Below are 20,145 nucleotides of genomic sequence, written 5' to 3' on the forward strand. Positions count from 1 at the left end.
AAATTCTGAGAAGACTCACTTCTATGTTAGTGACCATGTGGTAGGCATAGATTCCTTAGAAAGGCTAATTACTACTAAAGACAGGAACATTAAAGAAATAATTAGATTCAAGATTCTAAGCTTTTATCAAAGACACTATTTAAGAAGTGAACATTTAAAACATAGACAAGAAAAATACATAATACATATTAAAAGTAGTATATATGTATGTGTGTCTTTGTATATGTTCACCCTCCCCACAGAACCACCACTTAGGACAGTTTGCCCTAACAAGTGTTTGAGTTTGTCATGCAAAAGCGGTATGCATTTAGTAGAAATTGCTTTAGTTATGATCCCTCCATCCCCCTCAAGCAGTATATAGTGAAACATTCTTGCTATGTTGGATAGCAGAGGCCAGTCCCAACACCCAGTCAGTCACAATCTCGATGGGACATCTAATACCCACAGTGCATTGTTTTGCTAAGTTTAAGCTTCTATATCTGTAAGATTACATGATAATGTGCATTTTGACTTGTCTTATCTTCAAGGTACGATGGGTTTACAAGGGTATAAAGCCTAAAAGAAATACATTTTGTGGGTCTGTTCTGTAGCTTGATTTGTAGAATACTTTCCTAGCATGCATGGAGCCAGAGGTTCAAGCTTGAGCACCATCTGAACTGGTTGTAACTAGCTTGCTTGTGATGCCAGCATTTCCAAGGTAGGGGCAGACCCATCAGGAGTTCAGGGTCACCTTTAGCTACATAGTAAGTCTGAGGTCAGGCTGGGAAACATGAGACTCAAAAAATATATACATAAAAATAAAGCTGAACTAAATCAAATAAAGTTGGTTTTTAAAGTTTGGTTTCTCCAAGTACTAGTAGTCTCAGTGTTTCCTCATTATCTCATTATTGCTGTATGTGTGTCATCAGTGAGACCAAGCACATGAATTAAGAGAAGACATTTTGGAGATATGGAGCTGATGAAACAGCTATAGGTGTAAGCCACACCACACCAATTAAATGTTTTCCCTTTATGTAACAGTGCCATGGCCATGGAGTCTCTTCAAAGCAATAGAAACCCTAGGACAGTCAGCTCATTTCAACATATTTAAGCAAAGGATATTGTCCCAGTTTGCTTTCTGTTGCTGTGATAAACAGCATGACCAAAAGCAACTTGGAGACGAAAGGGTTTGTGGCCTACAGGTTGCAGTCCATCATCCACTAAGGGAAGAGCTCAAGCAGGAACGTAGAGGCAGAAACCACAGAGGAGGATGGAGGAATGTTGGTTGCTAGATTGCTCAGCTACACATCTTATACAACCCAGGATACCTGCCTGGAGGTGGAAGGTTAACTGAAATATATACATACTTTTTTTAATCTCCAAAAGAACAATTTAATAATGCATCATTTCCCATCCACATTTGAACTTGATACTATTCCTTCAATTGCATCTTGCCAATTTTGTTTTCTATTCCATCTTCTTACAAAAACAGTTTCTAGAGCTCATGCAAAGAGTTTGGCTTTGGTACTCTCCTTACCAACTGCTTAAGCCAAATGGCAAGATCAGAATTGTCAAATATAGATGACAGAAGTTGGTTTTTAGAAGAGATGAACAACATCAGGAATTTGAATGGACTAAATTTTGGCAGGCAAAAAATAAATGAGATTAAAGAAAAAAACTTTATTGGGGACAAAGCACCAATCAGTTAAGTGTCTACTGTCTGTTTGTGGAGATAGGGTATGAAGGTTTAAATCAGGAACAAACTCAACCAAAACCACAATACTTCTGCAACATAAAGCAGTTCAATCCTTGTCAACATTGTTGAGAGAATGGGGTAAAGAATATGATGAAAGGTGGAGACTCCAACTTGGGCCTTATATATGTGGGAGACAGTTGTGAAGCTTGGAATATCAAAGGGGTCTCCTGGCAATAGGACCATGATACAAACCTGGTACATGAGCTAGCTTGTTGGAGCCTCTTCCCTATGGTGGGATGTCATGCACAGTCCTAATCCATGGGAGAGGGGTCTGGCCCTCCCCCATCCTATTGTGCCAGATTATGTTGACTATTCATGGGAGCCCTTACCTGTGATGAACCAGGGGTGGAGTGAACCAAGGGTAGACTGGGAGCGGGGAGGTGAGGCAGAATGAGAGGAGGTGAGTAGGGGTGGGAGGAGTGGTGGGAGGGAGAACTGTGGTTGGAATGTAAAATGAAATTAAAAATAAAAAATGGAAAAAAAGAATAAGACTCAAGGGAGATATTGTAACCAAATGTGACTGTGAGTCTATGAGACACAGAAGGTCTGGGGAGGATGTCAGAGGCAATTATTAGTAAAATGATATCTATGCATGACGATATTGGTCTACAAACAAATGAAGAAATTCCTTAGGGTCTCCTTCAAGTTGTTGCCAGCTTCTAGATCTAGTTTACAAATTTGTAGTTGCTCCTGAATCATACTATCTTAATCAAAAATAAAATTTATTCACAAAATCTCTGAATGGTAAGAGGATAAGGTTCAGTAAAGATATTGGAAGCTCCGGAGTAGGAATTTTCAAAACCTTACAGGGCCATGCCTGGGAGCCATTTGGTCCTCACAGCAATGTCTCCATTGATAAAAATGAATGATCAGCACCTGGCAGTATTGTCATGCATATATTACTCAGGTAAGATTCAAAATTACCTTAGAGGGTTTGGAGAGATAGTTTTCATTAAGAAAACACACTACTCTTTTAAGAGAATTCAGGATCAGTTCTCAGCATCTACATCAAGGGGCTCAAAGATACCCCCAACACCACTACGGGGAAACCCAAAACCTCTAACCTCTCAGAGAACCAGCATCACTTACACATGCCCTGCAATATATGCAATTTAAAATGAGTAAGTTTTTAAAAACTACATTAAGGAATAATCAAGGAGTTTGATCCAAATCTCCACATCCTTCATGGGGGCAATCACTTGACCTTTCATGACAAGACAAAATGGTAATGTTCTCCAAGAAGAACCCAAGCATCTCCTCAACTCCTGAGATGAAGACATCCCAAGAGTGTGTTAGTCAAGACCTTTTGTTGCTATGACAAGTACCTTAAAAATCAAGGGAGGAAAACTAATGGTGGTTTTTGCTACACGGGGAAGTGATGAAGATCACTTGCTTCTCCGAGGCACACTATCACCTGCAGGAATTTGACAGCAGTGAGACAGCTGTTGCCTGGGATACTGCAAGGCTGTCCCTGCTTGGAAAGGTAGCTCATGCTCAACCCACACAAATCAAGGAATAGCAGTAAGGACCCAGACTCCTCCTGTGAGAAAATGAGTGGACGAGATGGCAAAAATAAGATATACCTTAGAGGTTGTCTGTGACAACATTTTGTTGAAGTGGAAACTGAGCCATGGATAAATGGATGTCTTTTCTCTCTCAAAGGTTCTTAGTAAATATTTAAAAAGAGGAGGGGGAAACTATGTACTTGTGTTTTAATTTTAGAAAAATTTCAGTGAGTAAAAGTAACAGATGAAGAGCCTGGGATTTCTTTGTCTACACTCCATCTTTCCTGTTACAAATCACTGCATTTGTTATTTCTTTTTTCCTTCCTTTTTAAAATTTAAGTTAGAAACAAGCTTGCTTCACATGTCAGTCCCAGATCCCTCTCCCTCCCCTCCTCCTCCACCCTCCCCATCAGGCCCTCCAGTCGCCCACCCAATCTCCACTCCAATCCCCAGAGAGGGTGAGGCCCTCCGTAGAGGATCTCCCGAGTCTGTCATTTCATCCAGGTAAGGGCCTAGGCCTTCCCCGAAGAGTCCAGGCTGAGAGAGCATTGCTCATTGTGGGGTGGGCAGCCAAAGTCTATTTGTATGCCAGGGGTAAATACTACCCATGGCCCCATAGATTACCTAGGCCTCCTCACTGACACCCACATTGAGGGGGTCTGGGGCAGTCCCATGCTGTCCTTCCAGCCATCAGTCTGGGGTCAAAGAGCTCCCCCTTGTTCAGGTCAACTGTTTCTGTGGGTTAAACCAGCCCAGTCTTAACCCCTTTGCTCATTAGTCCTCCCTTTCTGTCACTGGGTTTAGCTGTGGGTGTCTGCCTCGTGTTACTGGATGAAGGTTCTGTTTCCCAGACTCTCTGGCAGTGGGATTGTAGGCTGGCAATCCTTTGCTCTATGTCTAAAATCCATATATGAGTGTGTACATACCATGTTTGTCTTTTTGTGACTGGGTTACCTCACTCAGGATGGTTCCTTCTAGTGCCATCCATTTGCCTGCAAATTTCAAGATTCTATTGTTTTTTCCCACTGAATAGTACTTCACTGTGTAAATGTACCACATTTTCTCTATCCACTCCAGTTGAGGGGCATCTAGGTTGCTTCCAGGTTCTGGCTATTACAAATAATGCTGCTATGAACATGGTGGAACAGATGTCCTGTTGTATGAATGTGCATCTTTTGGGTATATGCCTAAGAGTGGAATTGCTGGGTCTTGTGGTAGACTGATTCCCATTTTCCTGAGGAATCTCCATACTGATTTCCAAAGAGGCTGTATGAGTCAGCACTTCCACCAGCAGTGAAGGAGTGTCCCCCTTTCTCCACATCCTCTCTGGCATAAACTGTCATTGGTGTTTTTGATTTTAGCCTTTCTGACAGGAGTAAGTATCTCAGAGTTGTTTTGATTTGCATTTCCCGATGGCTAGGGATGTTGAGCACTTTCTTAAGTGTCTCTCAGCCATTTTAGACTCCTCTACTAAGAATTCTCTGTTTAGTTCTGTACCCCACTTTTTAATTGGATCCTTTGGTATTTTGGAGATTTGCTTCTTGAATTCTTTGTAAATTTTGGAGATCAGCCCTCTGTCAGATGTAGATTTAATATGAATATCTTTTCCCAATCTTTGGGCTGCTTTTTTGTCTTGTTGACTGTGTACTTTGCTTTAAAACAGAAGCTTCCCAGTTTCAGGAGGTGTCATTTATTAATTTGTCGATCTCAGTGTCTGTGCTACTGGAGTTCAGGAAGCGATCCGCTGTACCAATTTGTTCAAGGGTACATCCCACTTTCTGTTATAAGAGGTTCAGTATGGCTGGATTTATGTTGAGGTCTTTGATCCATTTGGATTTAAGTTTTGTGCATGGTAATAGACATGGATCTATCTATCAGCCTACAGTTATGCCAGCACCATTTGTTGAATTGCTTTCTTTTTTTCCATTGTATAAGTTCAGCTTCTTTGTCAAAGATCAGGTGTTCATATGTGTGTGGGTTAATGTTGGGGTGTTCAATTCAATTCCATTGGTCTATCTGTCTATTTTTGTGCCAATACCAAGCACCAAGCTGTCTTCAGGACTATAGCTCTGTAATACAGCTTGGAGCCCGGAATGTGACACCTCCGGACATTGACTTGTTGAACAGGGTTGTTTTGGCTATTCTGGGTCTTTTGTTTTTCTATATAAAGTTGAGAATTGTTCTTTCAAGGTCTGTGAAGAATTGTGCTGGGATTTCAATCCAGAATTCTACCAGAAATTCAAAGAATAGCTTATACCAATTTTCCTCATAGTTTTCCACTCAATAGAAACAGAAGGGTCTTTGATAAACTCTTTTTATGAGGCTTCACTAACCTTGATACCCAAGCCACACAAAGACACAACTAAGAAAGACAACTTCAGACCAATATCTCTCATGAACATTGATGCAAAAATACTCACTAAAATACTGGCAAATCGGATCCAAGAACACATCAGAAAACTCATCCACCAGGATCAAATAGGCTTCATTCCAGGGATGCAGAGATGGTTCAACATAGGAAAATACTTCAGTGTAATCCACCATATAAACAAGATGAGAAACAAAAGTCACATGATCATCTCACTAGATTCAGAAAAAGCCTTTGACAAAATCCAACACCCTTTCATGATAAAGGTCTTGGAGAGATCAGGAAGAACAGGAACTTACCTAAACATAACAACAAACCAACAGCCAACATCAAACTAAAGGGATAGAAACTCAATGTGATTCCTCTAAAATCAGGAACAAGATAAGGCTGTTCACTCTCTCCATACCTCTTCAATATTGTCCTTGAAGTTCTAGCTAGAGCAATAAGACAACAAAAGGGGATCAAGGGGATACAATTTGGAAAGGAAGAGGTCAAACTTTCACTATTTGCAGATGATATGATAGTTTATATAAGTGACTCAAAAAACTCTACCAGGGAACTCCTACAGCTGATAAATCCCTCAGCAAAGTGGCAGGATACAAGATCAACTCAAGAAAATCAGTAGCCCTACTATATACAGATGATAAAAGGGCTGAGAAAGAAATCAGAGAAACATCGCCCTTTACAATAGCCACAAACAACATAAAATACCTTGGGGTAATGCTAACCAAACAAGTAAAAGACCAGTATCACAAGAACTTTGAGTCTTTACAGAAATTAAGAAGACACTAGAAAATGGAAAGATCTCTCCCATGCTCTTGGATACAAAGGATCAACATAGTGAAAATGGCAGTCTTACTGAAAGCAATATACAGATTTAATACAATCCCCATTAAAATCCCTGCATCTGTTATTTCAAAGGGGTTCAGTTTTGGATGCAAGAATAAGGTTTACTAAAGTTCCCATGGCCACCCTTTATGGGTAATAGTATTGTAAACACAGAAGTATTTTCTTCAGGGAAGGGAGAGAAGATTTTCAAGTTAAGGGGAAGACAAGGTGAAAAATGCATTCACACCTAAACGAGTCTAATGTTCTGTTACTCGGTCTAATTTGCCAATATGTCCTTCGTTTTCCTGGTAATTAAACTTTTGCTGCTAAAGGAAAAGCATGTGTTGGCTGCCAGCAAGACCTCAAGAAAATGTTACAGCAAAGGGAAATTGTTTATCATTTACTTAGCAAACATTTGGACTGAAAAAAATCAATACTTCTCCACTCCTTGCTAGTGTTGTTTATCTGATATGTCTCCTACAATACTTAGATACAACCATTTAAACATGGCCTTAATGAGAAACTAGCTGACAGCTGATCTGGAACTGCCTTAAATGGCTCTGTAGACAGTGTGATGCTCCCTTAAAATGTTTCCTAAAGGACAAATCCATTATTTGTTGCCACTTTTTCCAAAGTCCATGGAGAAATTAGCTTAATTATTTCTTTGGTTGCCAGACAAAGCAAATCTTCCCTTCTTGAGAAAGGGCAAATGCTATTTACTCACTGGCTTTGAGAAATTCTTCCATAAATCAAACTATTGAAATGAGTTGACTGAGATATTGGACACCTTTTTTTTTTTGAAGGAGAGAATACATTATATTAGTTCTTCCTTTCAGCGACAGTAGGAAAGTGAGAGGCTCTATCAGAATATGGAAGAAAGAATATGGAAAGCCCAGTAATTTGGAGATCTCATAAGTATGTTGAGGAAAAGTAGCTGTTACCAATGTGGTGTAGTGTATAGATTCTTTGATTGAACCCTGGAATATAATATCCATTGACAGTAAAAAGATAAATAAAAGGGTATGAACAACTCAGAATCAATCATTTAATAGAAAACCAAAGGAAAAATAAGAGAGGGCAGTAGCAAATGGAGACTATTTAAGCTAAAGACTAGACCAGCCCTCTCTCCATCTCCTTTTCTAGGTTCTCTCGGTAACATTCATCAGGTGATATTTCAGTATTTCTACCCTTTCCTCTAAAAGTAACCATCCTTCTAGCTGCCTGCTCCTTGCCTCACTCAAGAACAGTCTGTCCACCACTCCATAATTTCAGATAAGAAGAGCAAACATGAGTGTATCTTAGCTGACCAGGTTTTCCTTCAGTGGAGTCCACATTGGGTAAATTTCCACCTGGACTGTGAACTAGCGAGTTATTTGTCATTTGAATATATTCATTGTGAGATGTTGGTCATGACCATTCCTTCTGCTCCACATCTTTCAGGGGTAGCAGCTCATATTTGTCTGAATCTGGAAACCATCTGAACCGAACCTTGTTTGCAAGGTCTCTCTCACAGTGATGCCATGGTAGTCTCCCAAACACAGGCCTCCATGTCCTAGAGAATCCAGAGCATATAAAACAGAAAACAAAACAAAACAAACAAACAAAAAAACTAATAGCCAACTCCATAGGGCCAGAGCAAGGGAGGGAGCTTGAGACCACGAGCTTTTGTTATAGAATCTTGAACAGAGATCTTACATCAATCCACATAGATCTGGAAAAAAAAAGTATTAATTAAAAAAAATCTCATCACAAGCAATCCCCGCCCCCATTTCCTGTTTATTTCACTGCCATTGATAATCTAGTAAACAGTTGTCATGGCCTACTTGATCATCACAGCTCACGGTGTGGATAATGAGGCAGGGTCTTTCCTAAGCCGGATGTTAAAGACACACTTTCACATGTCTTTGCTGACCCCACCTAAAGACTAACAGCTGCTCTAGTCTACAACAAGTAATAAACCAGGTGGTGGTGGCACGCCTTTAATCCCAGCACTCAGGAGGCAGAGGCAGGTGAACCTCTGTGAGTTCATAGCCCAGCCTGGCCTACAGAGCTAGTTCCAAGACAGCTAGGGCAATTACACAGAGAAACCCTGTCTTGAACAAACAAACAAAGAAAAAAAACCCTACAGGTTCCTTTATGGATTTATTCTTTTAAAAAGATTCTCCCCCTTTCTGCTCTGTATGCTGTTTACCTAATATAAATGTGTGAGCCTGAAGGATGTTCAGTTCCTCTTAGTGGGTACTGGCTGTTCCCTACAGCACTTTACAATTGTTTTTTCCACTTAGGCAGCAGAATTTGGAAAAGCCATGGGGTCTGTACTAAGTCTCATGTCTTGGAAGCTGCCAGAATCAGACATGGGTTATTCTAGGACCACTTCTGGCCTGCGTGTCCTTTCCCCTAGAGAGCCCTATTTCCACAAACAGAAACCAGATGCCTGAGAGTTGATGCATGGAAAGTTATTACTGCACAAGAGTGACCCTTCACCTACTAAACTTCCCCTTGTTGACTGAGCTGCCAGGCAGTACCAGCCGGGCTGTTGGTGTGGGCGTGTGGCTGACCTTTCATCTACTTTATCCGGCTCAGGAGAGCAAGGAGGTACCTGCTCCGCTTCTGCAATGCCAGCAGTTTCTTTCTTCTAAAAACAATACCGATGAAAACTGTGGGGTAGGAAATACTTTTATTTGCAAACAGGAAATGAGTTACTGCCCTGGCAGAGCCAAACACTCCTCTTGCCTAACACGGCACATTTTCAGGAGCCTAGCCATTGAAAGAAGAAGTGTTGAGCCTAGCGTGGAAACAGATGGAGAAAAGGAGAGCTCCAACCCCCTTCATACTATGTCCCCTTGGCCCCAGCACTGCTCTGTGGAATCCAGCCAGAAACCGTCTGTCACTTAAGATCATAAACATGTTTTCTGAACTCAGCACTTTGAGTTCTCAAGTTAATTTTGGAGCAAAGGATGTAAATAAGGAAAGGTCCATGTGTCCGTGTGAGGATTATTAAAATTAAAGACGTATTTTTTTGTTATTTATTTATTTATTTATTGGTTTTTCGAAGACAGGGTTTCTCTGTATTGTTTTGGAGCCTGTCCTGGATCTTGCTGGGTAGACCAGGCTGGCCTCAAACTCAACAGAGATCCACCTGTCTTTGCCTCCCAAGTGCTGGAATTAAAGGCATGGGCCACCACCGCCCGGCTAAGATTGAAGACTTTAAGTGAGTTGTTGGGGCCCCAGCAGCCCTAACAATCTAGACTCCTTCACCTGTCCTCCATTGAGCAATTAGAGACAAGGAATGAAACAGAAGATGCATTCCATTGCCCACCTTGTTAAGAAGCCAAGGAGAGTCTATCCTCGGTGTGTAAATAGAGACTAAGAGCTATGCAGAGTTCAACAGTTACTGCTGGTGTTGGTTCAAGAGGTTGTTAGAACTGTGTGAAATCCTTTCCTAGTAGATACACTCCTTCTATGACTCACCAGACTTCAGGAGAAATTACAAGTTTCCAAGAGAAATTCCAATTCTTTGGGGACCATTGTTTCACTAGTCTGACAGCCAAAAGGAGGAAACAAATATCTCTAGAATATCTTCACTCCTGCCAGGATGGTTACAAAAACAGCCTAGTTTCTCCCAGACAGTCTGATCCAAGGTTTACATGTAAAACAAAAACATCCAATACTCAAGAGCTGTTTGGTGTGTTTTGAATTCAGTTAACAATGCTGCCTTGTTTTTGAGCAGCAAAGAAAATAGATGAGATATTAAAAATACTAATGTAAAACAAAAATGCTTTACTAATTGAAAAAATAGCATTAGTCAGCCCCAGGCAAATGCAAATCAAAACAATTCTGAGATACCATCTTACTCCTGTCAGAATGGCTAAAATCTAAAACGCCAATGACAGTTTATGCTGGAGAGGATGGAAGGAGAGGGGAACACTCTTCAACTGCTGTTGGGAGTGCCAACTCGTATAACCAGTTTGGAGACCAGTATGGAGATTCCCCCAGGAAAATGGGAATCAGTCTACCACAAGATCCAGCAATTCCACTCTTAGGCATATATCCAAAAGATGCCCATTCAAACAACAAGGGCGTCTGTTCCACTCTGTTCACAGCAGCATTATTTGTATTAGCCAGAACCTGGAAGCAACTTAGATGCCCCTCAACTGAAGAGTGGATAGAGAAAATGTGGTACATTTACACAATGGAGTACTATTCAGCAGAAAAAACAATGGAATCTTGAAATTTGCAGGCAAATGGATGGCACTAGAAGAAACCATCCTGAGTAAGGTAACCCAGTCACAAAAACACAAACATGGTATGTACTCTCTCATATATGGATTTTAGATATAGATCTGGGGAGTCTACAAACCCATGACCAGAGAGTCTGGGGAACGGAACCTTCATCCAATGGCTGATAGCAGCAGAGGCAGACTCCCACAGCTAAACACTGAGGTGAACTCAAGGAATCCAGTGACAGAGAGGGAGGACTGGTGAGAAAAGAGGTTAAGACTGGGCTGGTTTAACCCCCAGAAACAGCTGACCCGATAAGGGTTAGCTATCGAATCCCAGACTGATGCCTGGGAATCCAGCATGGGACTGATCAAGACCCCCTGAATGTGGGTGTCAGTGGGGAGGCCTAGGCAATCTATTGAGCCTTGGGTAGTAGATCAGTATTTATCCCTGGCATACAAATGGACTTTGGGTGCCCATCCAAAAATGAGAGATGCACTCTCACCCTGGACTCTTGGGGGAGGGTCTAGGCCCTGCCCTGGATGAAATGACAGACTATGGACACCCCCATGGAGGGCCTCACCCTCCCTGGGGAAATGAGGGAATATTGGGGGGGGTTGGGGAGGGCAGTACAGAAAACAGATGACAAATGCACAGGCAAATAACAGGACTTCCCCAACACCCAACACACCCTGGTTCCAGAGCCGCATTAGTCCCAAATAAACACACAGGAGGCTATATTAATTATGAAGTTGTTGGCCTTGTTTGTCTCTTACTGGCTAGCTCTGCCTTAAGTAATTACCCCATAATAGTTAATCTAAGTATGTTTCTTACCGGAGAATAGTTCCCGGCGTCCTACCCCCATGGCGTCACATGTTGACTCTCTTGTGTTTCCCCTTCCCAGAATCCTCCTCGACTCCTAGTCCCTCCTATCTAGGTTTTCTATTGGCCAGACAGTACTTTATTGACAAATGCACAGGCAAATAACAGGACTTCCCCAACAGTTGGGGGTGTTGGTGGGAGGGCTTGGGAGAAGGGGAGGGAAAGGGAGTGGCACCTGGGATTGACATGTGAAGCAACCTTGTTTCCAATTTAAATTTAAATTTAAAAATAAAAATTAAAAAAATCCTCCACTCTAGTTATACTATGAAAATGTTTTATAGACAAGCAATTCAAAACAAATAAACCTGAGATCTTAAAAATTTAAAAAAAATCAGCCCCAGGCAAATGAAGCAGAAATTTCTGTTCAGACTGAGGTATGGCAAACTCATGCATCCTGTTAACTCTCCCTTTTCTCTTTAGCAAGTGAAGGCAGTAGAGAACTAAGTAGAATGATTGTGATTTTCACCACTGATAGTTGTACTATGGGGTTGACCTTCCGTATTGTAAAAGGAAGTCATGGTAGGACAGAAGGAGCCACACACAGCTCACGTGGACTCTTAGATCAGGAGTAAGAAGCATCAAATCTCTCCAACCTGGTAACTAATTCACCAACATCTCAAGTGCTGAGTGGCAAGACTCAGTTAGACAGGAAAGAAGGTAGTGAGCTACTTTTAAAACAGCAGTCCCAGTGGGATGGGGTAGGACTAACCACTACTTGTAAAAGTGCTTGCCTCAACTGGTATTTCCAGACAAAGTTTTCTAGGGAACGTCTGGGCTTCTGTAGTTAGACTCAGGATTGGCTCACTCAATGCAATGTTGGTATAATTCCTGTCTTAATCCTGCTCTGAGTTAAGCAAAGAAATCACCAGGTTTCCTTTAGTGAATATGTGTCTTCCAGATGACCCAGGGCTTGAATGTGAGTGCTTGACTATGGAAAGTTAGGAAGTTTATCCATGTCTGTCCCAGTCACAGGAACCAACGACAGAATGGGACAAACCTTAGAGTCTTCTAAGGAAGAAAATGCCATGTGAATTCCATGAGTGGTGGGGATACACACAAGGGAAAGAGATATCCTGTCTGGTAATGCATTCAGGAAATTTAGGCAATGACTAACAAACAGAGGAAAAGAATAAACCATGGAAGGATGCAGAATTTCATCCTTCAATAGCTCAGTACCAGTTTCCAGAAGACACTGGACCCAAATGATAAGAACGACCTGGGTACATTCTCCTGAAGTCCTAAGTCTTGCTTCACGGCAAGAGGATTGAATAGAAGGTAAAGGCTGCTGGCACATCTCTATTACCTTATTTTACCTTCCAAATCATTTTTAAAAAGACTGTTTAAGAGAATGTATTTGTCAAACTCTTCTGGTTCACTTGCTGCATCTATTATCATTTCAACTTTTGAAATAATATTGATTTGCTTAAAGTGAAAAACTAACATTTTATTGCTTAACATCCAGAGAATCATTTAAGAAGCAAAGATAAATACCAGTAACTCTACCACCGACATGCTACCACTATGGAACATTTGGTATGTCTTTATACTGTGTACATCTGTGCATACATTTTCAAAATATTAATTACATGTGTTTTTTGGAAATGTTTCTTATGACCATGTGACTCTCTATACCAGTTGGGAAAAAGGGGCAGGACTCACAGAAAAAGCCAAAAATGCTTAGTAGAAATTTAAGGTCAAATTTTTCTGAGGAATTAACATTATTGGTGTTACTCTTTTTCAGATCCACAAAACCAAAGCATGGGTTCTATGACCTATACACTATCCCTTCTTATGAGCTCTGAACTGTTGTCAGCTCTGCAATTTTTAATTCCTCTATACAAAGAGAATCTTTTCTAGATTAAAGTTTAATTATGGGAATCTTTATGTGATCTGCTTGAAGGCAAAGCTGGGGCTCTAGAGAGAAACATAATCTCAGACAACTCCAAAGGTCAAGTAGCCAACCTTGTATTCATACTTTTTCCAAAAATTTAATCCCAGTAACTTTGACCTGTGCTGGACTTCTGTCATCCATTTTTTGTGGCCACATCACAAGACAGCTATACATTGTGAATGTGTGTCCTTGAAATCACATGTGAAAACCCCCAGGGCGATGTTAAGAGGTGGGGTCTCATTGAAAGCAATTGCATCATCAAGGCTCCACTCTCTCAACTGGATTATTTAATCATGTAAAGGCTGTAATAACTAGTGTACGCTCTTGCTATTCTTCAGCTTTTGGATCCTGTGGGGAAGGGCCCCTCCCTACCAAGGGCTAAGGCATTTTGTTTTCTCAGGATCTTAGAGGATGTACCAACAGTGACTTGTGACAACTAGAGATGTGGCATCTACTATTGCTAATGGCAAGTTCTTGTTTTAGTGATCCTCTGTGTGCATCAGGCACTTTCTTAAGAACAAAGAGCAGCACTCAACAGAAAACATACTCACTGACAACCTAAGTTTGGACTTTCTGGCCTCCTGACTGTAAGAGATCTAGTTCCACTCTTTATAAATGGCCCAGTTAATGTATCTTCAACACTTGAGATTCTCTCTTCCATCTCTTCTATTCTGTTGGTAATGCTTGTATTGGTAGTGCCTGACTGTTTGTCCAGCTTTTCTATTTTTCTTCAGATTTTCAAGTGAGCATATGCCCCATTATTTACAATAGCTGGCATGCTGTAAAGAGATCTTTGGAACTTGCAAATACCAAAATTCTGCGGGTTTTGACCAACATCTTCTTAGTCTCCACTGAGAGCCTCTGGTCATCATCTTTTTACTCTCTGTTTTGATGGGTTCATTTTTCCAGATTTCACACACAGGCAAGATCTCACAGTATTTTTGCTCTATGCCTGACTTTTTTTAAAAAGGAAGCTCAATGTCTTCTGGGTTCCTCACTGTTGTCACAAATGGCAGGAATTCCTTAATTTTTAAGTTTGAATGGTACCCCATTGTGCACATATGACATATCATCTTTATTCACCATTTGATAGCCACTTCCATGCTTACATGCCTTCATGCTCGGGAAATGAGGCCCAGCAAACCGGGGATACAAATGTCTCTCACACACTAACAGGCACTTCTTGTCTGAGGCTACACCTCCCTCAAGGACTCCTATCTCAGCTCATATGGATTTCTCTTAAGTACTCCCAAAGTGTGCATGCTGTTTCCCATAATGGCAGTACCAGTTATAGTGCTCTAGTTCGAACTTCTGCTCCTCTACTGGAGTAGTTAGGGCTGCTGCCCCGCAGGTTTGTGGTCTTGCACAGCTCATCCTTAGAGGACCTCCAATTTCCATGAATGAGTACATGTGCATAAAAATGTGGTTAGAAATATGTATGGTACCTGCTACCCTAAGTATGGATGACATCTCCAAGAGGCTCTACCATGATATTGATTTAGCAGGGTAAGTACAGGGGCTTAAACATGTCCTTTCCTGTTTTGACAGCTCCAATTCCACAGACCAAAGTCCCAGTATAGGATTACTCTGAACTCTGACTGTCAAGCATGCAAATCTCTGATATGTGTGTGTGTGTATGTGTATACATAATACATACATATATACACGCATATATACATTTATACATGTATGCATATACATGGGTACACACGAACACACACACACTTGGTGTGCTGGGAAATAATCTCTCCCTGCCAAGTGTGGGATTCCTGAGGGAAGTGTTTGCTCCACCTCCTACCTGAGTGAAAGGCACTCTGATCTCATTTCCCCTTAGGGAGGAAGCAGGGGAGAGCAGGGAGGTTTCTGACTTCGAAGCATGATTCCTGAGGCAGGAAAGGGGGTGTGGCAAGCAGAATTGAGCAGGACAGGCTTTGATGGGCTTCAGAGAGCCTAGGGTGGACATACAGGCACTTGGGAATCTGCGGAAAGGTCACTGTTCTGTTCAAATCTCGTAAGGATCCTCAGGTTGTTACTACCCCAGGAACTATCAGCTAATCCCATTGCCCAAAACTAACAGCAAGCTTTCCATGGAAATAAGATTTTAATGGCAAACCTCCAGGGCTGCTGCAAAGCTTTGCATCATGCATCACATTGGCTGCATTTCATTTCAGTGAGCTAGGCAGCTTCTCAGGTTTTTGTTGTTACAGGTAATGATGCAGTGGATTATCTTATACATAAATCTTCATGTTCTCTGTACTTAAAGCTGAAGGATAGACCTTGAGGGAATTAAAAGGACTGAGACTCAGGATAACCATTACTAAGATTTCCATCAGCTCATTGCCACCTTTACACCAACACAAAGACATCGAACAGCGCTCACTACCCAAAGCCTTACCAACAGATCCCATCAGCTTCTTTTTTTTATTTGCCAATCATATGGCAGAAAAGCAATGCATTCCCATCTTACTTTTATCTTCCTAGTTATTACTTTGAGCATGTTTCTGTTTGCTTATTATGTATTTATTTGTCTTCTTTGGTTAATTTTTCATTTCCGGTGCTCACCTTCTTTTATTGTTTCTTATGAAAGCAAACATCAAATGTATTTGGAAAAATTCTTGGGAAAAATGAATAATAAGTTAGGAAGAGACAAACATTCTTCTTGTCTAATTGCAAAAAATGTCAAGAACCTCAGCCTCAGGATTCCAATCTCTCTCTCTCTCTCTCTCTCTCTCTCTCTCTCTCTCTCTCTCTCTCTCTCTCTCTCTCTCTCTCTCTCTCTGTGCTTTGTTTTTAGTCACAAGGGCCAAAAGTAGAACGAGTTGACCTTTCTGTGTTTTGAAGCACTGTGATCTTAATGTGTTAAAAAGTTGTGAGTGAGACAAAGCCTGTTTCAGAAGGACTACATCCAAGGGGGAGTAAGTTATAGCTGGAGGCAAAGAGAGAAAGCTTTCAATGAAAACTCTGGGAACAGAACCCACAGCCATGTCACTTTTCAGCAGTGGCTGGGTGACCTCTGAGTTCTCATTTTCCCTTCACTTGTAATTCGTACTCTCCCTTGGTTTCTCATTAACAAACACATTCCCAAAGAAGATCATGACGTTAGCTGTTCTCCAGTCAGCCCAGCCCATCGGCTTGACTCTGCCAATGGTCTTGGTTTCAATGATGAAATCACTTCCTCCCAGTAACACAGACGGAGAACACAAGAGAACTTGAAAAGACTAAATAAGTACACTTCATTCTGATGTTTGATGAAGCACAGAGATCCTACAAACACAGGGGCTTCCTCTTAGTTCTCCTCCTCTCTATTCCAATACCCTTTCCCTTGCCTGCATATAAGGTATCAAAACACATGTGGTATGTTGCCTGCTCTAAGAATGTCGTCCCTGACTGCTCCACATTCACACATAAGTGATGATTTTTTTTCAAGATTACTCATATATCTTTCCACCATCCTCGTAGATAGTAACTCTCTTATTTTTATCTTTATGGCTCTAGCATCTGTCTTAGTACCTGTTACACAGGAAGTCCTCAATAAAGTTTAATAGAATTCAATTGTTGCAAATAAATTTGAGCAAGCAGCACAACCTCCCATTTTCTCTTCACTCAGGATGCTCTAGGCACTAAGCAGACTAAAGTAGCCATTAATTCCCTAGTATGTCTGCAGCTTCAATAGCTATGGTGTATCAAGACACAAGCATGCTCTTGCTCTTACCTACCAACCGTTTGCTAGTCTAATGCATCCTTCCAAGATCATGCCAAATACCAATCCTCAGAGGCAGAAGTCCCTGATCACCGTCTTAGATCTCCCTCCAGATGCCCTTGACCTTAATAGTACAACTGCTGTCTGGCACTATCAGTGTCATCATAGCCTCTGACACACTGATGAGTCTTTCTTATAGACTGCTGCTTTGATGCCGTTAGTTATAAGTTTTCCAATGTGGATTCAATGAAATCTCATAAATTTAAAAATAAATGACCATTGTTTTCGGTCATCCACTATGATTTTAAGGTACTCAACAGTAGATGATATTGCAACCACCAAGTCACCTAATTCATCTCCTGGGCCTACTATCTTCTAAGTGATCAGAATTGGAAGAAATATTAGGTCTCAATCTACCCAGTTATCTATACCAAAATACTTTTGCTAGCATTCTTTGACATGCCCAACAGAATGCTACTCCATCTCATTTGTCGTCCTCTCCAGGAGACTATCCATGACCAACCACCAAGACTAAGGTTACACCAACCCATATGTTCTTCATGTGTGTTACTTTATAGTTCTTAACCTATTTAATGTATAGGCTCAGTGTCCATTTGCTTTAGTATCTTCCTATCCAAATCCACAACTCCAAAAGGGAACAAAACATGATCCTTTTATCCCAATGAAGGAGCTATTTATGTTTCACCCTTTCTGTTTACATATTTTGTAAATATTTTCTCCAAATTGGCAGGTCATCTTTTAACTATAAGTGTTCTAAGGTCAATCTGCTAACTTTTCCATGATGACTTTGGAGTTCTTGGTGTGTGTGTGTGTGTGTGTGTGTGTGTGTGTGTGTGTGTGTGTGTGTGTGTGTGTGTGCTCATTGCTTCCTTGGACTATGCCCCTAGAATGAGGGGGAATGTGAACAGGGTTCTCTTTTAGGAATATGATCCATTTTGTCAATTTGACCCCCCCAAACCTTTGGCCAAACTGTGACTTACATTCTCAAACTTTGCTAACACACTGTACTATCAGATTTTTGACAGACAGAGGATGGAGAACAATTTAACATAGGTGAAAGTACATTTGAAAATATAAAGAATCCTGTGCGTCAGCTGGGAGGTTGTATCCAGCAGGTTCCACAAAGGGCAGCATGGTTTACCCCTTCCCAGAACTAAGGCAGATGGTAATTTCTCATGCTTTGCATTTACTCAAACGAACACATGAATTGGTTCACACCCATGATTCCCAAATAATTTTTACTGTTTCACCTTTGTCTCAGCTGAATTCCCTCCAAAATTTGTAGTCAATCTGAACACAGAGATCCCAGGCCACTCTTTAATCATGGTACCAAATGGCGCATTTGCCAAGTAGGTAAAAACCTGACCTGACCATTCCGGTTCAGCTACCACCAGTGTTGCCAATAATAACAACAGTTACCATTGCACAGAAATGACACAGAGGAATGCAGTGTGCTGAGAGCAACCTGGTAAATGTTGTTGGATGGGATGGCAGGGCAACAAAATTTTGGTGACCTCGGTTCACACTTAGCCTTTAGTCATCTCTGTGAGCATCATGTGACTCCACCTGATGATCCTTAATCGCCTCATAACATCCCAGGGAAAGTAAGGCTGGGAACACAATGAGTTTGAGAAAAGGGACTTTCCTTCTAAATGAGACCTACAGATCATACACAGTTTCCTTCCCTCTCCAGATTAAAATGTTGTCCTTTGTAGTATGAAATTGTGCCTATGTCTCGTCTCATATGAAAATACAAATGTGACCTTGTACTTTCATTTCTTGGATGTAGTTCAGAATAGAAAGGAAACTTTTACCTTACCATTATCTGCTTCAACAATCTTGTTTCAGTTTGGACCTCCTAGACACATCTTTGCTCTCCAGAGCTTTAGATTACAAAGGATCTTAATCTTAGCACAACATGAGCATTCTGGTAGTATCTATGTGCAAACTCAGTGATGCCTAGAACCCTTTTAGCATAAGTGCTGAAGACACAGTGCTTCAAGTTACATTTAGTTTAACCATTTTTCTTCTTCCCCGCCCAAAGTGCGGTTACCTTTGTCTTTTCATTCATCTCCAGATTATTTCTCAGTGTCTTTAAGAACCCATACCATACCCTATTTACCAGAAAACTATGAACATTGAATATCTTCACTGGGTTTTCCCCCATAGTTCTGAGCAAAATGCCTGGGTGAAAAGGCAATCATAAATGCTAGAATTTATAGGTAATGGACAGACAGAGATGGGAGATGGAAGGACAGCCAATGTACTGTCTCTTACATTGTCACACAAGTCGACACAGAGTTTGAGAGGACTAGATCAGATCTCCAGTAATGGTGATGGATTTGACAGGATGCTAGCCATGTGAATGGAGAAGTCAGTTGAGCAGTAGAATACTGGAGTCTGGCTCCACCGGCTGAGTTTGCACTAGAGATAGAAATTGGAAATCAGTCCTGTGATTGGGTGAGATCTCATAGAGAAAAATGCAGAGTAAGCTTGCCCTATGGGTCACCTACGACTTTCATAACGTCTTATTCTGCTTAAATGCAAGGGCTGAAGGCTAACTGGGACCTTTGAAAGCAAATGGCCCTTACCTCCCTATTAGTTTCCATTCCGTTACATTTGCAACCAAGTCATTGCAAGCTTCCCCAAACACTGGCATCATTCTACAACCCATTTAGAGCAGATGGGAGGATGGAAGAGGTTAGGATGAGACTTTTACGGCAGGCTAATATGATTCAACAGCAGCCATTAGCTGAACAAATATTGAGTAGCAACAGCGGGGTAGGATGTATGGAGCCTCTGACAGAACCCTTATCTCTGTCAGGGACAGATGCCAAAGAGTCCAAAAAACTACAACGTGCTACACAGACTGCTAGTGACAAGGACTGCATTTGGAAACAGAGAAGCCAAACAACGAAGAGAAAACTTTTGGAGTAGATTTTGTCGGGGGTATTTGAGAGCCGACTAGAATGCTTTAGTCAAGGAGCAGGTGAA

General features: G+C 41.2%; 1 long non-coding RNA gene across 1 annotated transcript; it reads right to left on the reverse strand.

The window, feature by feature from the left end:
• Nucleotides 1–7,467: 7,467 nt before the first annotated feature.
• LOC110343342 lies at nt 7,468–9,094 on the reverse strand. The gene is made up of 2 exons (XR_002385599.2): nt 8,995–9,094; nt 7,468–8,147 (listed from the first exon to the last, which is right to left on the reverse strand). It is a non-coding gene; the product is annotated as an uncharacterized LOC110343342 (long non-coding RNA).
• Nucleotides 9,095–20,145: the final 11,051 nt, after the last annotated feature.

The sequence above is a fragment of the Mesocricetus auratus genome, unplaced genomic scaffold, assembly GCF_017639785.1.
Source record: "Mesocricetus auratus isolate SY011 unplaced genomic scaffold, BCM_Maur_2.0 Super-Scaffold_100019, whole genome shotgun sequence".
In the NCBI taxonomy this organism is placed as follows: domain Eukaryota; kingdom Metazoa; phylum Chordata; class Mammalia; order Rodentia; family Cricetidae; genus Mesocricetus; species Mesocricetus auratus.